Here is a 21,615-nt window from a genome sequence, read left to right on the forward strand (position 1 = left end):
TTTCTCTTAGCTAAATATTTAATTTTGTATTATTATCTATGAGTTTATAAAATTAAAATTTTACTATAATGTTAATTTAAATAATTATTTTGTGACATTCATTTTATTTGAATTTATTATTTAATTATCATATAAATAAGAGAAAGCGTAGTAATGATATTTTATAATTAATAATATTTTGAAAGATATAAATGATTTCAAATGTAAAAGATCAAATTAACAAAATACAATTTACTAAAAGGAAATGGTGAACAATAGGTTGAATTTTTTTAAATGAACCCCCATCCCTTATAAGAAAGAAGTGCATTTATAGTCTAGTAAGGACCATTTGAATTGCATTGATTATTCCTTAGTTACTTCCAACTATACTTCTTTTTCTTCAAAACTCTTTCATCTATAGCCTTATTTGTAAAGATGGGATGGAGAGAACCTAGACTACATAAATATCTATAGAAAATTTTGATATTCTTCCAAATCCTATTCTAAAGAGAATGCTTGATGATTAACATTTTCATACTCACAATCCATATTATGCTAACTCACCTCCTTATCTCTCTTCAATGAGAAATCTCTTCTTAAAAGTTGTCCTTTATGAGCATTTGTTGTTATTTCCTTTCAAGATACAAGTTTTTATTGAATTTCTATTTGGTTAAGCTATAGGATCCTAAGAATTTCTACATAATAATCTAGAAAATTTATAGTTTAACCATTTGGAAATAATAGAAGGAAACAATGTCATGAGATAAAACCAACTCAACAACCTTTGTAGGTTGTAACATATTTGATTTTGATTTCTTTTCTTCTTATTTTATAAATATCTTATATATTTGAAAATTGTTAATCTCATTTTGGTTTTGATCATGCAATGAAAAGACACTTAGTCATTATTCATCAAAATTACAGTGCAAGCTAAGTGATTAGAGCAAGCCGAGCAATTAGTGTGAGCTAAGTGATCAAAGAATGTCAAGCATAAGGTGCTCAACAATATATGTCAAGTAACATACATAAATAGTGATGAGCACCAATACATGCTAAGAAGATAGTTAGTGATGAGTCACTTAGAAGTTGAGTAAATAGAGTATGTCAAGTCATTCAGGAATTGAGTTACAACATCAAAGATATAGTGAATGCCAAGCATTAAAGGCTTTAGTTGCTGAGTGAACATTTTTAGACATAATTGTTTATTATTAGCACAAATTTCTATTTGAACTATTTTTGGGCTAACTAAACCATTATTTTATGATTCTATAATGTATATAGTTTTAAATTACAAATCCCTTTGTAGTACAAGCAACCAATCAAATTGAGAGATGTTCTACATAGAAAAATGGATCAACCATAGCCATTAACACCTATCTAGCTTGTGTTTACTTAAGGAAACAAATCATAAATAGTTTATAGTGTGTAAAATAAGAGAAGGAGATGTAAGAGAGATGAAAGCTAAGTGTAGAGAGCATTCATGGTGACTATGGAGGTTCTGATAATGTTCTGAATTGTAGAATTAGTTAGAGGAGAATAGAGAAAAGTAGAGAGAGGATAGAGGAGACATATATGATCAAAAGGATCAAGTACACACTAGGAAAGAGAAGATTTGACATATAGTAATAGAGTTCTAACTGAAGGATCATGGTGTTGAATCATTCTAACAAGTGATGCAAAGAAAATATTTTAACAGAGTAGCCTTGATAGGTTTCAAGTTTTCACAAACTTTTGTATAAATCTCTTAACTAGGTTCTTGTTTCATTCCAATTTTAAGTCCTCTAACAAGACACACTTTTAGCAAGGTGTTTAAATCCTTTACCAGGGTGAGACCGAATAGTTTTTCTAAGCCTTTAACAAGGCAAACCTTTCACAGGGTAGATCACAGTTTATGGTCAAAATTCTTCTAACCTTTGTTGGCTACACTTTACAAATGCAACAGTAAATATTTGTGCATGTCATTCCCACTCCATTTTTACCTTCTCGTTGGAGGGTTTCTAGGTAACAAACTGATTGTGTTATGTTTTATTTGTTTCATGCTATGGATGAACATGTGTAGTTAGCTATTTTAGCTTACATTGAAATTGTGTGATGGATGTGTGATGAATGTTTTATGGTTAAATTTTGAAGTATTGATTCACACCCCCCTCCTCCCTCACCCCTCAGAGTTTACTTTCCCATTGTTATTTTCAACAATAATAACCTTGATTCCTCAATATAAAGTTGTAGTTTTTGTTCTTGTATTCTTCATCCAACATCTAGCAACTTGTGTGTTTGTCATGTTTTACATGGTTAGGATTTGGATGTATGCTACAGACATTAAGGTTATTTTGTAGTCTTTGTTATTGAATCTTATATTTTCTATGGAAAATAATTATGTCATATTTATGTACCCTCATATTTTTGGATCTCTGTATGTTAATGTTATTTGGTGTTGATTCTAGATTAGGGTTTAGGGATCATCCATGCTAGAGATGGGCAATCTACTTGACCTTAAACCTAATTGATATGATTTCAAATGCTAAATGGAACTTGTAATGATGTATATCATGTCAATTTGATTATCTTGTGTGTGTGTGTGTGTGTATATATATATATATATATATATATGTATGTATGTATGTATGATTTTTAATATAGGAAAGAGAATCTAGATGCAATTTAGATAAGTGACTCTTAATTTGGATCAGGGCCCTAGAGTGGTTAGTACTAAGCTAACCCATTAACAAGTCTTGTAATAAAGTGATAATCTATTAAATTAACCATGTGAGAAACTCATTAAAAATGATAATGCATTTTGTTTGTTTCACAATTTGGTTACTAATTACATAGGTTTTTCTTTCTATTTATGTTTCTCTATTAAATTATTTCATCAATGAAATAAAAAATAGTTCTTTATCTCACTCATTTGGTATCAGAGCCTTTTTAACAAATCTAACTAAATTGAAGAAGTCGAGTAAGAAAATATGAAATGCAGTCTTTGACCTAGCACACTAGTTAAAGGATTTATAAGGGTAGGTTCCCATATCAATAAAAGTATATTACCATATGCAATTCAAATTATATATATTCCATATCAAATCCAACTCTTTCATGCTCCATTTTGAAGCTTGATTGTATTAAGTGAAACACTACATTGAAAGTTGCAGTTGGATCATCCACATGTTACTTTGATAAATAATCATATTGCTAATTAATGTCAAAAAGAGTGAAGAAGAAGTGAACATGTTAGTAGGTGAGAAGAATACATGAGTCCCTACAATGCCTGAGTAATGAAGGAGGAGACAAATGAGTTCACAGTTATACACAAGCTCAGTACTTATTGAGCAAGTCTATATTCACTGAGTAGAGACATTACCAAGAAAGTAATTTATTACTGAGTAGAGTTATCACTAAGAGACATCATTTCTACCAAGTAGGAATTATATATCTACCAAGTGAAATACAAGCTACTCAAATGTTTGAATTGGCACTAAAAACTATGTCTAACGATCATACTAAGTGGGAAACAAGATTCCCACAGATCAAGCAAAAGATTTTAAAATATTTATTGGTAGGAGTGTTAATTTTTTATGATTTCAAGGTACAAAAGGGTCAATAAAGATGCGTAAAGGAAAAGTAAGGAACACTAATTATTCTAGATCATTTCTATGCATTCTAGAGAGTTCCTAAAACCTAATTAGGTCATATATAAAAGAGGCAATTTTTAAAAATATATAAAAGGACCTACAAGGAAATATTTTGATGTTGTTATTGAATTAAGAAAGATGGATACTATTGCTTCCATTGAGTAAATTTTTTTTGGATAAAAGAGTAAAGTGTTGAGTATATCAAAGATGAGAGATTCAAGTGGAGCTGAAAGATATTAAAGATCAATTACATCAAGGTGATATACACTTCTACAAAAGAGAGATATGATTGGAAAAGTAAGTTACATCCTACAAATTATTTTACTACTATTTCCTAATCATTATAGTCGACTAAATCCTTTCACAAGGTAGACTTTTAACAGTCTTATGTAAAATTTCTTAACCAAGTACACACTTAGCACAGTGCAAAATCTTTGAAGAAGGTAGATCTTAGCAGATATGATTGTATACTCTTAATAGGGTAAGTCACCAAAAGTGATGATCATAATCTTACGATAGTATTGATGGATTTTTGGGTATCATCCCTACTGCAATTTCCCCTCTAACTAAGGGTTTCTTGGTGACCAAATACCTTTGTTATGTGTTATGAGTTTATATTTATGTTTATGTTTACAAGGTTGATGTAAATTAGATTAGATAAATTTATTTCATTTACAAGTATTGTGACAAGTGATAAGATCTTACCGAGTTGTGAAAAAGATAAGGGTGTCACTAAAAATTTGTAAGGTTAAAGTTTTAGAGGATAGTGATTATTCCCTTCCCCCCCCCCCCCCCCCCCCTCCACCCTCTCCCACCCCCCCAACATCCTACCTTTCCTAATATTCCAAAAATTAGTATCAGAGAATAGTTCTGTTGAGGGTTTACCACCTAAGAGAATAGATTTGAATCATGGAAAGGTACAAGCTTGACAAAAACCATTGAGAATTAGAAATTGTGATTAAGGATGACCATGAATAAATGAAATGAAATGAAAGACAAACTGAAGCACTCATTGAATAGAAGGAATAAAAATTCCCAACAAATAAATGAAACTACATATCAAGAGGAGGTGATTGAAGTACCATCTGATGGAAACATGTCTAATGAATCTAATGTAGCCATAGTTGATATGCTAGAGAAAACCCATAGCCTTATGGTGTATATCAAATCACTAAAAAGAGAGCAAGAGATGAAATCTACCAGAATGTGTCAATTAATATTGAAAAAGAGAAAAGTTGAGGATGAGAAAATAATGATTGATGAAGATAAGGGATAAATTACTACAAGACTAGATGCTAAGGATGAAGAAATCACAAGGTTGAATCAAAATCATTATAATATGGTAAATCAGTTAGTTGGTGAAAATCATGAGATTGGTAGAGAGATAGAAGAGATTGTGGAACTAAGAATGGAAAATGAAAAGCTAAAATGTGAACTGACATCAGAGAAACAAACCAATGAAAGACTAAAGAGATTAGAGGAAAGAATAAAAATATTGGATGAATAATCTAGAGGGAAAAGATGACCAAAAAAGACATCTCAACTAGGATATACCAAGCATTCTACTATTGAGAAAGGAAAATCTTTAGAGAAAATTGAACAAAGGAATGCTTATCCCGGTACCAAGATAAAGAAGCCTCTATATTATCACTATGGAAAGCCTAAACACACAACAAATGTTTGTAGGAGAAAAACTAATAAATCTAATGTTACTCCCAAGATTGATGGTTACTAATAAGTCTCAAGACTACAAATCACTAAAGAAGTTTAACTAGTCCCTAAGAAAGAAAGGAAATAAAATCAATTGGGACTATAATACATGGTGTTCTTGTACTACATATGGAAAGTATGAGCTCACATTGTTTCTAATTGTAGGAGATTACACTTTGGAGGAAGATCTAGAAACTAGAGAAATCTTGGAATGACATGTTAGCATCGTCACAGGGCCAGTCACTCAAGAAAGAATTGTAGGTACCAAGTTTCAACACCCAAAAAGGAAGATCCAAAAGGTAAAGGGAAAGTCGATGATGATGAATTTTGTGAATAGATGAACAAGAAGTTGACAAGGAAGAAAAAAAGAGAATGAGATGAGTAAGTGCACCAAGTTGTGGTGCTAAATGAGGGGTATAAGTGGCCACATTTTTTTTGAAATCAACAATGTCTAAACTTTGACAAGAATTTGAAGATAGTTACGCTCAAAATTTTAAGATATGACAAAAACAAAAGTAGTAGTCCTTTCAATCTAGTTTCTAAACTACTAATATTTTTCAAAATGGTTTAGTTTTAGGTCCCAAAAAAGATGGCTACAGAAAGTGGTACTATTTATTCAAAAAAAACATAACATAGTGCAAAGGGTGCCCCCCCCCTAAAATTTTAACTTTTTTTTTGAAATTCTTTAATCACTCTGGTCAAAAGTTATCTAACACTGTGTATTTTATCCTAGATTTTTTGGGTAATTTTATAATGTGTATTTTTTATGAATTATTTAATTGGACACATCCTAAAAATGTTAAATATTTGTGTGCTCCCCCTAGAAATGATTGATAACTAACCTAAAATCAAACATTCTTTTTTTCAAAGTGTGTAGAATGGAGTCTAGTTTCTAAAAAACTAAGTTGTTGTGAAATTTGATGAACGAGCTAAAATCTATAGCCCAATTAGTACATGTTGGAAATGGACATACATTTGAAAGAAATTATAGTTGAAAGGCTTGAAATAGTTTAAATAAAAAATAAATTGTATGGTTATATAGCTAACATAGAGATCTTCAAACTCATGTAACCTAATTTTATCAATGCTCAACCATGAGGAAACTTGAAGAAGAGGACACAAGAAAAATAAATAATTTTTTGTATGCTTGTAGCAAAACACATCTTAGACTAGTTTAGAGACTCCAAACCTTTGGGTTGGATCTCCAAGGAAAAACTAAGCCTTGGGCTTGGTAGAATCCAATGCTTCAAATAGCATGTGTGCTCAATAGCATGTGCACACTATTTAAAGCATTTTTACATTCAGGCTTGCATAGTGTGTACTCACTTTAGTTCGCACTCACTCTTAAAGTTTGAATTTCAAAAGAGAGGGAAGGAGAGAGGGAGAAAGGGTAGAGAATGAGAGAGAGTAGAGGATGTGAGAGAGTAGGAGGTGGGATAGGGAGAGAGGGGTGGAGAAATAGAGAGAGAGAGAGAGAGAGAGAGAGAGAGAGAGAGAGAGAGTAAGGGATGGGAGAGGGTGTGTGAGTGAGAGAGAGAGAGAGTAGGGGATGGAAGAGAGTGTTGTGAGTGAGAGAGATAGAGAGAGACTAAGGGGTGAGAGAGAGAAGGGGATGGGAAAAAGAGTAGGGGGGGGGAGAGAGAGAGAGAGAGAGAGAGAGTAGGGGGTGGGAGAGAGGGAGAGAGGGAGAGAGAGAGGGAGAGAGAGAGAGAGAGAGGAGGGATGGGAGTGTGTGTGTGTGTGTGTGTGTGTGTGAGAGAGAGAGAGAGAGAGAGAGAGAGTAGGGGATGGGTGAGAGAGTGTGAGAGAGAGTAGGAGTAGAAGAGAGAGAGAGAGAGAGAGAGAGAGAGAGAGAGAGAGAGAGAGAGAGAGAGAGAGAGAGAGTAGGCAGTGGGTGAGAGAGAGTGAGAGAGAGAGTAGGCAGTGGGAGAGGAAGTGGGAGAGGGAGAGAGAGAGAGAGAGAGAGAGAGAGAGAGAGAGAGAGAGAGTAGGGGATGGGAGAGAGAGTGTGTGAGTGAGAGAGAGAGAGGGATGGGAGTGTGTGTGTGTGAGAGAGAGAGAGAGTAGGCGATGGGAGCAAGAGAGTGAGAGAGAGAGAGTAGTGGGTGGGAGAGAGAAAGAGTAGGGGATGGAAGAGAGAGAATGAGAGAGAGTAGGGGTTGGAAGAGAGAGTAGGGGGTGAGAGAGAGAGAGAGAAGGGGATGGGTGTGTGTGTGTGTGTGTGTGTGAGAGAGAGAGAGAGAGGCATGGAAGTGTGTGTGAGAGAGAGAGTAGGGGATGGCAGAGTGTGTGTGTGTGTGTGTGTGTGTGTGTGTGTGTGAGAGAGAGAGAGAGAGAGAGTAGGGGTGGGAGAGAGAGGGGGGGAGATGGGAGTGTGTTAATGAGAGAGTAGGGGATGGGAGAAATAGAGGGACAGAGTAGGGGATGGGGGGAGAGAGAGAGAGAGAGAGAGAGAGAGAGAGAGAGAGAGAGAGAGAGAGTAGGGTATGGGAGAGAGGGAGTGAGAGAGAGAGAGTAGGGGTGGGAGAGAGAGAGTAGGTAGTGGGAGAGGGAGGGAGGGAGGGAGGGAGGAAGAGAGAGAGGGGGGGAGACAGGAGTGTGTGTGTGAGAGAGAGAGAGAGGAATAGGAGTGTACATGAGAGAGAGTAGGGGATCGAAGAGGAGAGAGTGAGAGAGGGAATGGGAAGGGAGTGTGTGTGTGTGTGTGTGTGTGTGTGAGAGAGAGAGAGAGAGAGAGAGAGAGTAGGGGATGGGAGAGAGAGTAGAGGGTTGGAGAGGGAGAGAGGGAGAGAGAGTTAGATAGATAGAGAGAGAGAGAGAGAGAGAGAGAGAGAGAGAGAGAGAGAGAGAGAGAGAATGGGATGGGATTGTGTGAGAGAGAGAATAGGAGATGGGAGAGAGAGAGAGAAGGGAGTGGGAGAGGTAGAGAGAGAGAGAGAGAGAGAGTAGGGGATGGGAGAGGGTGGGATTGGGAGAGATAGATTTTTCACATAGTGCATACACACTATAGTGCACACGTACTTTAGAGGCGTGCATGCTATAATGCATATGCACTATATGAAAACACCAAAAAATAGTCATAACAAAAGTTTGGGCCCCTACTAATCCATATTCTAATTTTGTCTATTGTGTGTTCTATTGTTCCAATAGAAAACACAAGTTTCATACTTTTGGAAGTTAGCAAACACCATATTCAATCATTGGATACACTATTTGAAGGCTTTTTTAACATTCTTTCATTGTATTTGAAGCTAGAAAAAACCAAATTCAATCATTGGATACACTATTTGAAGGTTTTTTGAATATTCTTTCTATAGAAAAGGTTAGTGCAATCCTTTTTAAATATTCTTTGTTCCTATATAGAGAGAAATTTGATTATAATTTGAAAGGTTGTTTAATATATAGTGAATTTATTAAAATTTGTATGTTTGAATGAATTGTTATTTGAAAAATGGTTATAAATTTGATAAGTTGTTTAATATATATTGTATATTCATTGAATTAATTGTAATTTGAATATGAATTTGAATGATTTGTAATTTACAAATTGTAAGTAATTCAAATGTTTGAATAATTTGACATATAGAAATCATCATCATGCCAAGGAAGAAATAAAAAACTCAAACAATGGAAGAGAGGGAGGGAGATTTGGCAATTAAAAGAGATAAAATGAAACTACTGCATGAAAAAAGAAAATTGTAAAGCAATAATGAAGGATTTTCTTTCCAAGAGGAACAAGAACCACTCATACAAAGAAACAAAGAGGAAGAATTGAAAAGACAAAGAGAATGAATGAGACTATTATGCTCAAGAAGATGATTGAATTGTGAAGCTACACCATCTTCCAATGTTGGAGTCATATCATTATCTCACATTGAAGAGACACTAATTTGTACATTCGAAAATGTACATACTCCATCATGTCATGTTGAAGGCAAAACATTAACATATCAAGTAGGTGATATTCAATATTTTGCATCTTATAGCCAAGGCACATCATCTTTGGTTCAAGGTACACAAAACACTCAACCTTATGTTGATGTTCAAAATGTTGAGGGAATGGAAGAGATTATAACACCTTCTAGAATTCATTTTAGAAGACCAAAATATTTGATTGATATTGATACTAACATTTTGAAATCAATGTTATGCTAACATATGGCAAGTGGGAGTGGAAGTAGATAGGGGAAAGGATAGGTAGAGCGCGTTTTCAAAATTTGAAACCTATTCTAGGTGGGATTCCATATGGAGGAGGTAATCAGAAACTAGGAATGAAGGAGGGGTTTTTGGAATGTTAGGGGATTGCAGAGATTTGAGATTAAATAGAGAATGGGGATAGGGACCCATGTGATAAGAGTAGAGGTATGGACAAATCTATTCTGCCACCAAAGGTGGACTAGTTTAGATTTCTAGCGAAATGGTTGACTCTTTTTTGTGTTAAACCCTCTAGTAAGTCTTCTTTCCCTTTGGTTAAGATTATTTCTAGCTTGGATAAGGGGTCTTGTGAAATTGTTGTTTTGGATGAGCTGGTAGACCATAGTATTGCCTCAATGGCTTCCACTTTGGTGGTAAATTTTATTAGATAGAGGTTGAACATAGACATAGTGAGATCTTTCACTCAGAAGAAATGACATCTTAAAGGACAAGTCAATGTTATGGCTATGGAAAAAGGCTTCCTATCTTTTGATTTTACTTTTAAAGAGGACTTGTCTAACATCTTGTGTGGAGGACCTTGGAGTATAGGTCAGTCTACTCTTGTGCTTTAGAAATTATCATCAAAATTGGATTTGAATGAATCATTCTTTGTGCAAGCATTGGTTTGGGTCAGACTTCCAGAGCTACCCTTGGAATTCTAGAATGAGGATGTGTTTGTGGGAGTAGCGAATTCCTTTGTGGAACTTTTGTCAATAGACATGGTAACAACTTCTAGAAGCATACTAATGTATGCAAGGATATGTATCAGTGTTAGGGAAAGAGATGACATGCCAGAGGTTGTGAGCTTTCACTCTAAGCTGGGAACACATACTCAATAGCTCATCTATGAAAGTATTCCTTTTGCTTGTTTTCACTATCTCAAATCTAGACACAAGGTGAATCAATGCCCAAAGCTTAGAGTAGAAAAGAAAAAGATTCCATCTTATTCCCAAGGAAAGGAGAAAAAGATCTAGAAAAGGAAGGACATCAACGGTGGTCAAAAGGCTACAGTTTTAATTGCTCCTATCAAAGGAAGTAATAAATTGGCTAGCATGACTTCTATGGTAGACAAGGATGTCCTATCTAGACCAAAGATTAATGTGCAAGTTAAACTAGCACTAAAGATTAATTGGACCACAAAACCAGAAAGGACAATGGAAGAACTAGAAAAGATAGTGGAAGTCTCTGTTGATGGAAGAAAAGAGACAATCCTCAGAGACTCAAAGGAAGATGAGACAGTTGTTTCATCTATTAGAGAGGAGGAAGATCTAACAATGAATCTTGGATTCTCAGAAGAGGAGGCTAATCCTAGATTTTTAAAAGCCAAGGAGGCAAATGGAGAAAAAATGGTTACTACTCAAGAGGAGACTAGGATAGAGGTGGAAAGCCAACTCTAGGATATGATGGTGTCAGATACTCAAATGCAAGAAGTGGGGAAACAAGTCTCTCTTGAAGGGGAATTAGTGAGGGAAAAATAGGAAGATGTCTTGGTTCTCCCCTTGTCTCCTAAGAAGGACCCAAATGTTTCATGCAATTTAGAAAAGGTATTAGAGAGGGAAAAATCCTTATCTTCTAAGCCTAAAAAGAAAATAAATCGAGACCTCTCCCCAGTTTCACCAGCTAAGACTAGGAGTCATAGTAAATCAGACTTCCAGGGTATAAGGTCAAGATTGAGAGGGAAGGAGACATGCTAGCCAAGTTAGAGAAGATGAGACCAGAAGAAGTTTGGTGGATGGGAGACAAAGAACACTTCTAGAGTGTTCCCCTAGTTTTAAATGAGGATAATCTCTTGGAATATAAAGGGCCTTAATGGAGCCCATAAGTAGGAAATCATTAGGAATATGATTAGAGATCAGAGACCTAATATTTTGATGATACAAGAAACTAAGATGAGGAAAGAGATTTTGGGTAAAATATCTTTTAGTAATAACATGAGTGGGGAAGCCTCAAATTTTGAAGGAGCGTCTGGAGGATTGCTGACCCTTTTCAATAATAAGCAGTTCAAATTCACTACCTTGTATAGTGATGGTAACATCCTCTTTTGTAAAGTGTTTCATATGTACTCCAATGATTTTTGGTTCATTTTGAATGAATATGCTCCTAATTTTAAAAGGGAGAGGAAGAATTATTGGTCTAAAGCCTACGATTTGGTTCAAACTAGTAGCATAAAAAAAGGGATTATTATGGGGGATTTTAATATTTTGTTAGTGGATGAGGAGAAGAAGGGAGGTTTAGCGCTTGACTAGGAATGTAAAATGGACCTTTCCAATTTCATAAATAGCCTGGCTTAGTTGGACTTGGATCTATCAAGAGGAGCTTTTACTTGGCCAAATAAAATAACTAGAAGGGAGTGTATTCAGGTTCGGTTAAAAAGAGCTCTTATCTCTCCGAACTAGTTGTAATCTTTTTCTTGTAAGTTGTCTCTACTTCCTAGAGTTGGCTCTGATCACTCCCCTATATCCCTCTCAGTTGTCTCTATAGAACAAAGAAGGAACTTCCCTTTTTGGTTTGAAAAGATGTGGACTTCACATCCTGATTTATTGAATAAGGTATATTACTGGTGGGGGATAGAAATGGAAGGTACTGCCATGTTTAGAGCAGTGAAGAGAATGATAAAAGTATGGAATAAGATGAATTTTGGTCATATTTTTCATGATAAAGAGGATCTGTCTATCAAACTCACCTCTATTCAAGATACTATTCAACATGAAGGGTACAATGATTTGAACAGAAGTGTTGAGTTGTCTATTCTATCTGACTTGCATAATATTATAAGTAAGGATGAGAAGTTTTGGAAGCAAAGATCTAGAATTAACTGGCTAAAATAGGGGGATTAGAACACAAGGTTTTCCATATTTCTACTCTAAAGCATACAACTAATAACAAAATTTTTGGTTTAAAAAAGGGATAGGATATGTTGACAAAAGAGGATGAAATTTTTGCTAAGGTTGTTTCCTATTTCTCTTCTCTTCTGTCCTGGGACCTCTTGTTATCAAAGTTAGATCAGACTAAAATTATCTCATGTATTCCATAGATTATTCAACCCCATCACAATAAAATGTTGACAGTTATACCAAATGCTCAAGAAGTTAGAGAATCTCTTTTTTCCTTGTTAGCAGATAAGTCCCCAAGCCTAAATGGATTTCCTACCTTCTTCCAAATTTATTAGTAGGTGGTTATGGAAGATGTTTTGCAGGTTGTTCATGAATTCTTTGGAGCTAGAAGTATTTTAAAAGAGATTAATTCTACTTTTTTTTATCATTATTCCTAAAACTCTTGGAGCTAACTCTTTGGATAAATTTAGAGCAATTAGCCTATGTAACTCTTTCTACAAGATTATCTCAAAGGTGCTAACTTCTAGAATGATTAGAATTCTTCCTTTGATCATATCTCAGCAACAAATGGGATTTGTCCCTAAAATATAGATTTTGGATTTGATCATGATGGTGCATGAAGTTATCCATTCAATGGAAGTTGGAAAGAGAGATGGAATGCTCCTCAAACTAGATCTTTCAAAAGCTTATGATTGGGTTGACTGGACTTTCCTTGTTTTGGTGCTCCAAGCATTTGGCTTTGATTAGAAAGATTGTAAGATTATATCTCAGCTAATTTCAACTTCTTCTCTTGCAATTTTGGTTGATGTTGCTCCTTTTGATTTTTTCAAGCCTACAAGAGGGCTTAGATAGGGGGGCCCCATCTCACCTATTTTGTTCATTATTTTGGCAGAATGTATAGGAAGGTTAATTGAGAAGAACAAACAAGTAGGAAGGCTAAAAGGGTTTAAACCATCTTCTAGGTGTGATCCTTTCTCTCATCAACAGTTTGTGGATGATACAATAATGGGAGGGGAAGCTTCAGTCAAGGAGGCTAAGGTTATGAAGGAAATTCTAGATTTGTACACTAGAGGATTTGGAAAACTTATTAATTGGGAAAAAAGCTTGGTTTTCTTTATTAATACTCTATAGGATAGGTAGAGAAAAATTGCGAGGACCCTTGGATGTGGAGTGGGAAAGCTTCCTTCTACTTATCTTGGACTTCCTCTGGGCACTAAGCCTCCTGATTCCTTCTAGAATGGGGTCATTGATAGGTTTAGTAAGAAGCTAGTGGGTTGGAAGGGGGCTTCTTTTAGTCAAGTAGGAAAATGCCTATTGGTTAAATCTGCTCTTCAAAACCTCCCAATGTATGCCTTGAGCCTTTTTGGGATTCTAGTTAAATTTGCAGAGAAAATGGAAATGATTTAGAGGGATTTTTTGTGGTCGAGTCTTTGAGGGCGAAATAGATATCCTCTTGTGGCTTGGGATAATATCTATCTTCCAAAGTGCTATGATGGATTAGGTATCAGGAAACTAAAGCATCTTAATATGGCTCTCCTAGCCAAATAGATCTAGTGCATCTTTAATAGTATTGGGGAATGGAGAGATATCTTTGTTAATAAGTATCTTAGAAGTCATTCAATCCAATTTTTGTTAAACAATGAGGACATCCTGAGCGGGTCTATTATTTGGAATGGTATTCTTAAAGCAAGAGAGTTGGCTAAGGCTAAGGTAGTTTTGAAAGTGGGGAATGGGAAGGATATTCTCTTCTAGACTTATGATTGGTTGTTGCAATGACCTCTTATTAATAATCCTACTTTTGAAATGTGGGCTAATGACTGTATTAGGTAATTTGATTTGAAAGTTAGTGATTATAGAACTGACTAGGGATGGAAAGACCTATCTATCATCTTTGAGGATCTCAAGCTGATCATGATATTAAAAGAGAAACCCCCTTGGGAAAAAGATTGGTTACCTATTCTTACCCCAAAGATCAATATTTTTTATTGGCTATCCTTGCAAGAAAAAATTCTTACATGGGATAATTTAATAAAAAGAGGTCATATTATGCCTAATAGGTGTATCCTTTGTAAAAATCAGATGGAATCAGTCAATCGTATGTTTATACATTTTTCTTTCTCAAGGGAGGTCCGAGACTACATAGCAAAAAAAATTTGGGTAAGCTAGTGCAAACCAAGTAATTTTCTAGATTTCTTTTGCCATTGGATAAGTATGTTCAAGGGTTCAGACTTGCTAGATTTAAGTACCTAGACTTTGTCTCATTTTTGTTGGGTAATCTAGAAGGAAAGAAACAATAGAATTTTCAGACACAGAGAGGAACTTTCTTATGTTCTTGGAGAGAAGATTTATAGAAGCATAAAGGAAAACTATGAGGTAAGGAAGGGGGAAGATATTGGAAATGGTGGTAATAAGAGGGAGAAAGAAAAGGATAGGAGGACAAAAGGATAGGATGTGAAATGGTTGCTCCCACCTGAGGGATGGCATAAAAAAAAATTTGATGGTGCATCAAAGGTAACCCTGGACCTTTAGGTTGTGGAGGAATCATAAGAAATAATTATGGTGGAGGGGTGGTAGCCTTTTCTCATCCATTGGGTTTCCAAACTAATCATTTTGCAGAAGCCAGTGCTACTTGCCATATAGTTAAACTAGCCTTTGACATGGGGATTAAAAAATTATGGTTGGAAGGGGATTCTAATAACATTATAAGATGTATTAAAGGGATCACTCAACCCTTATGGTCTATTGCTAAATTAATTGAAGAGACCTGAAATCTCCTCCAAAATTTTGAATATGTACATCTCACCCATGTTTGTAGGGAAGCTAACCTCATGGTAGACTGGTTCACCAACGAAGTAGTTAGGCAAGATAAGCTGATGACCTAGAATTTAGGTGGGAATATTCTAGCAGAAGCAAAGAGTCTTATCAAACTAGGAAAAATTCAAGGAGATATGGTGGAGATCTTAATGCAATAACGTTTATTAATGGAAGTTGGAATTTGAGTTATTGTTATAATGACATTTATGGAAAACACAGTTAGGAGGTGAGGTTGTCAGTGTCATATCAACACATTTTGTGGGTAGATTTTTTGATCCACCTTTTTTCCTAGGGTATAGAAAAATATATTGGCACTTCTAAGAGATGCAAAAACTAGATCTTTCAAAGGGTTGAGAAGGGTTTACAGAGGTTCGTGTTTATGAAAAATGTAGGGGTGGAGAGCACATAAATGGTGGGGGAATGGAGTAGGAAGGAGCCTGTGGGGAAAATGGAAAAATGGAAAGAAAGGGAAAAAGTAAGGGAGAAATTGGAGAAGGGAGGTATAGAAAATTACATTGCTAAACTCCATGGCTTTGATCGAGATGTAACTAACAATATGGTCAACTCTTGGAAGTACAAGAGAGTTAAAGTGAATGGAGTTTCATTTTAGATTACAGAGGAAGTCATACCTATTGTGTCTGAAATTCTAGTGGAGGGCTTCAAATTTTATAGAGACAAGAAGCTGTTAGTGAATGTGGTCAAGGATTTTGCAAAGAAAATGTAGGAAGAGAATGATTTGGTAAAATGCAAACATACTCTGAAATGTATTCCATCAAAAAACTTTGGATGTATGTTTTATGAGATATTATTGAGTATATTTTGTTGGATACCAAATTTGACAAGGTGAGAACCCATCACTTTTTTTTTCTCAACCATTTCTACCATGGCATCAAGATTTCTTTCCCCTTTTTTTTATTTACTTCTATGAGCAAGGCTATCACAAGATTTAAGAAAAAACCCTCTGTGAATCCTACCCTACATGAGGGATTATTATTGTTAATTTATGAGCATTTTAAAGCTTGGACTTTAAGAAAATATCCCAAGCCTAGTGCGGATGCCTCTAAGGACTTAGGGAGCTCTAGTTTTTCCTCTAATTTGGAGGATATTCAAAGTATCAGCTCAGAGGGGGAGGAAAATGTTTCCTTTGGAAAGAAGGTCAAAGAGTCAGAAAAAAATTGCCCTCATCTATTACCCTAAGTATGAAGAGCCCTAGAGGACATGGGCCTAAATTTACAGGCCAGGGTGATGAAGAAAATAATGAGGAAGGGGAGGAAATAAAATTTGATGATGATGAGGAGGAGGAGGAGGAAATTAAGAGGGAGGAACTAGTTGCTAAGAAAATGAAGAAAGAAAAATAGATGGATACTGAGGGGGTTTTGGGATCAGGGTCAGATATCTCAACTATTCCTCTTTCCCCTATTCATTCCCAAGAGTAGGAGAAGCAAAAAATTGGAAGAGAGGGTGGAGAAGTGATTATTAAGGATAAGAAAAATTCATGGAGAAATTTCAATGTTAGAACATCCAAGATGGGGATTGCTAGAGAGACAATGAATCCCCAAATTTTGGAAGAAAAATAGGGCCATCTCTAGTTTGAAGAACTCATCGATCCTGCTATGGTGGCAATAATGGATAATGATAGGAAAATAGGCATGAATCTATTGAATAATTCTCGTAATAGCATTATTAACAATTTTAGGTCAATCAAATGGCTTTACCATGAATTGGAAGAGGTCGGGGAAAAAAATGGCCAAATGGAAAACAATAGGAAGGAGCCAAGTCCAAGAAATTAGAAGAATAAGGAGGATAGAATCAATTTAGCTAAGAAGAAAATCCTAAACTTGGAAAACTATAATCATAATCTAGCGAATCAGATGATCTCCATCCTCAATTCTATCAATGATAACATCCAATCCCTTACTAGAATGTTAAAAGCTAGAGGCCTACTAGACAAGAGTGAGGACAAGGATAGAGAAAGAGTCAAGGTGGAAGAGGATGTAGTGACAGAAATTACTTTTAGTAACTTGGACCGAGTAGCCCAGAAGAGTCAAGAGTAGATGACTAAGGAGACTCACAAAGTCTATGAAGCAACTTGGACAATGTAGGAGCTCGAGCGAAAGACAGAAGAGTAATCATGGTTTATTTTTTCCTATCTTTTGTTGTTAGTTTTTTTTTTTTTTGTCAAGTTGGCTTTTTCTTATTTTGGCTTTTTGGATGTAAGTTGAACTGGCCTTTTCGTTGGCCTTTGTGTTTTCCTGAGCTTTCATGCTTATTATCAACCTTGTGACTTGTTTATGTTTGGTTGGGCTTTATATGCTTATTATAAGCCTTGGCTTTTGTTTTAACTATTGGGTTTTAGGGTCCCTGTAAAACCTATTTCTCTTATTAAAAATATTTTGAAATCAATGCCTAACAAGATTAGCAAGTGTACTTGTCAAATAAAAGTTAATTGTATGTGGAGATTATTCTTTGAAGAATTAATATTACAGATCAATGCCAATTATTTCTTGAAATAATGAGGAATTTGAAATTTAAGCCTATCATAAAGATTCTTGGGCTAAGAACAATAGACAATTCAAACAAAAAAAAAATTATAAATCATGCACCAAATATAATAATATCACAAGATGAGTACTTACATCGATAATAGTAAGTACCCAAATGAAGAAAGCTTGACTCATGAGAAAGATAAGAAAAAAATTTAAAATTAGTAGAAGTACTCTAAGGAGATCCATGCTAAGGTGTGAGAGATTGGAAGATCTAACAAAAAATGAGTTATGGACATTTAGCGATAGATTACCACAAAAGGATAAAGAAATAGGTGAAGCTTTGAAATCATTGATTGAGGATTTTTGGACAAATAACATACATGTTTCCCCTAATAAAAGAGATGTTGTGAGAAGGAGGATTGGTAGCCAAAATTGCAACCCACATGCAAAACACTTTTTTTGACTCAACTCAGACACAATTTTTTGCAAAATTTATTGGTATGTATTCTCAAATTTGAATAAGTCAAAGATTTTTTGAGATGGATAAACCTTTTTATGTGAAGATAAATAACAGATGCACAACTTGTTGTTGTAGGATACGTATTGAATTTTCTAATCATTTTGATATTTTTAGGCACATATGTGTGTTTTTGCATTCTAAGTTTGTTTGGCAGGATTGTGACATGAATGAGCCACCTAGCTATTCAAGGGAATTCATATACAATATTTTATGTGAAATAGGGTATAGCCAAAAATTTTACATGAAATCATGCTTGGATGGTACGTGCTTATTTTTCATGAAAATATTATTTATGATTATGCAAGGCATACACATAGAGTTCAATGGCTAGATTTGCAATTCAAGTTGTGCAAGGATACATTTCCACTAGATACCATTGTTTTGGTTGTAGACTTTACAAAGAACTAAACACTACAACCACAAAATGAGATGCAAGAAAAGTATTATACTTCTCAATAGGTTTCTATATTTGTTCACATAACATTCATGCATTCACCTACAAGTACAAAGGATGACAGGACGATTTTGAGGGAGTACTATTTTTACATTAGTGATGATCAATCACATTCTACAAAGTTTCTACATGGTTGTTTTCAACTATTTTATGGAGATTTGGATAACAATGACATACCATATCATCAGCACATTATTTTTTTAGACAAGTGTGCATCTCAATTCAAGAATTACAGATGTTTTATTGGTTGAGCAGGATGCATAGGTTGTCTAGAATTTAATATATTGTAGAATTTTACATAGGCTAGTCGTGGAAAGGGAGAGCACAATGGTGCAAGCACATGCATCAAAAGAGCCTTAGCTCATGAAGAACTAAAGTAAAAAGATGGAGCAATATTGATAGATACAAAATCCATTGTTTAGTGGTGTAATGCTACAATGGGTCTAGGTAAGGAAGGTGAGCCTACAATTCATAGATTTTTTTGGTTGATAGATAATACTAACATTGCACCATATGAGGATTTTTGCACACTAATAGGATCAAGTGAGTTGCACTCTTTTAGAAGCTTTGATGTAGGTTCATGGAGCATCCATAGATGAAAAATGGCATACTATTGTCCATCATGTGTAGAGGAAAATTGGGATGAGTTTGAGTTGATTGAATGGGAGGACAAATGGGATATGTGGGTTTTGGACCCAATTGACACCTATCATCCCCCACAAGCAATGGAAATGGTAGAGATGGATTCATCCATTGATTTTGACCACTTGTCTAATCTAGTAAAACCTAGTAATATATATATATATATATATATATATATATATATATATATATATATAATTTCAATATGTAACTTTATAAGATTTTACCTAAGTATTTTCTGAACTAATGATCCCATTTTGCACATTTATCACTATAGGCCATGTTTTTGCTATTATTACACCTAAAGACAATGAAGAAGGGACAATTTTTTTTTTTTTTTCATTGTGTCTAAGAAAAAAAAATTAGATCACTCAATTATAGATGGTGAAGGTTTAGGTACCATATTAGTGTGGTGGCTGTCACTAACACATGGCTTAGATGATATTCTATGAAGAACCCTAACTTGTGGTTGTTATTTGAGAATTGGTAAATAGAGAGGAAGATTCTTCATTATTCAAACCTTGTTGTTGCATCAAATGTCCACTTGTGGAAGATCACATAATAAGACTTTTTGGAAGGTTCATGAGTCAAACCATGAGGCAATATTTGAGATATTAAAATGTAGAGTAGATCTAGTTGGTTCATTAGATTGAATAGGGAGAGAGAGAGAGAGAGAGAGAGAGAGAGAGAGAGAGAGAGAGAGAGATGCATAGAACAAACGTTACTCTTAACGAGATGTCAAAGAGACGTAACCCTCTAGTAGGTCATAAATAGTCATTCTAAGAATCTAAAGCAAGTGCATCCAATAAAGAAATGGAACATCATTGAAGGATATATATATGAACATTAACCAATAAAAAATATAAAGGAATACCAATATTGAGTATTGTATACAACAAAGATTTTTCCAAACCAAAGGCAATAAGTCATTCATAATAGTCAAAAAATTAAGAACTAGATATCTATGAACTAGATTACTATTACATATGTATACATTATTATTGACCAAATCAGAATTAGCAAAATGATATTGCACATAATCTCCATTACAACAACATGCAAGCTTTGCAATTTTAATAGTTATATTCTTTAGTCCAAAAAATGGACATTACAGATATTGCTAACTAATCCTTTCGAATAGAAAATGTTTACAAAAAATGGCATGTACTTGTATGAGGACATTATATATTATAGAAATCCCACACTGAAGTAGTTGGATAGCCACTAAAAAAATAGTAATTGAATGCAATTGGGATCATAAAGATACCTTAATAAACTAGTATCCCCTTTACTCAACCAACATATTCGTCATCTACTTGATTGGGACATGTTTGGGAACTGACAATCTCCATTTAAACTCAAGTCTCCAATTAAAGGTGGCAATGAGCTTTTTGTTGTTCTATTAAGATCATTAATATATTTTGATCAGAACTTTGAGGGATCATGCCTAGCTTCAGCATCCTGGCTTCCCAAGTCCTATAATTGCAAGGTCATTAATGAATAGGTATTTCTAATTAAAACATCTATGGTGTTGGAATGAAGTGTGTGGCCAGATTATTTGCCTACTAATGAGCCAATTTAAGGCTTCACTTCACATTGCTCCATGGATAATTCTATAGCACTTGTTACTTCTCTGTTTGAGTTGTCTATGTACATGTGCACTCTTTCCCAATAGTTGTAATATTTTTCTCTTCATCTTAAGTAATTGGTATACCCTGGATGGCACCAAGATAACCATTTTCTTTTGAAATGTCCTTTTCTCTCAAATTAATCTCTCTATTAAGTAGGTTTTCTATATCTTCCTCTGTATATTTAATAGATGTAGCTGCAATTCCTCTGTATATATTCCTTTGTATATAAAGCTTTCCTTTGTATGAATGAGAAGGAATGGGGAGTTAGGCCAACTATTAGTCACTGTATTGAATAAGTAGTTCTTAGCCATGCCACTAATAGGAATCTTTTCAATCTTATTTTCAGAATTAGTACCTTATTTGTCTTAAAAGAATAATATATTGTTCTCAATGTCTTTGAAATATCTACGGCTAGTAGCCAATTGCTTATTCATTGCCTTTTAATATTCATGGAAAACTAAGGTATTTGGTTACCTAATAGGTCCTAGGAATCTTAATGATGGTCTTAGAATAGTCCTAGATAGACCCATTTGACCTAAATATGTAAAGACCAAAAATTGCTCAAAAGTTGCAAAGTTGATCAAAAAGTTGCTTGAGCAACTTTTGCAATTTTTGCAAAAAATTAAAAATTGAAGTTTGGGAAGTTGTAACTATCCATGCTTGGGTCTATGAGTATGGAAAGCATATTTTCAAAGACTAGAAGGTTTCTAGTCAAATTTGCA

Source organism: Cupressus sempervirens, chromosome 7 (assembly GCF_028749045.1).
Source record: "Cupressus sempervirens isolate cs-2001-9-10 chromosome 7, ASM2874904v1, whole genome shotgun sequence".
NCBI lineage: Eukaryota > Viridiplantae > Streptophyta > Pinopsida > Cupressales > Cupressaceae > Cupressus > Cupressus sempervirens.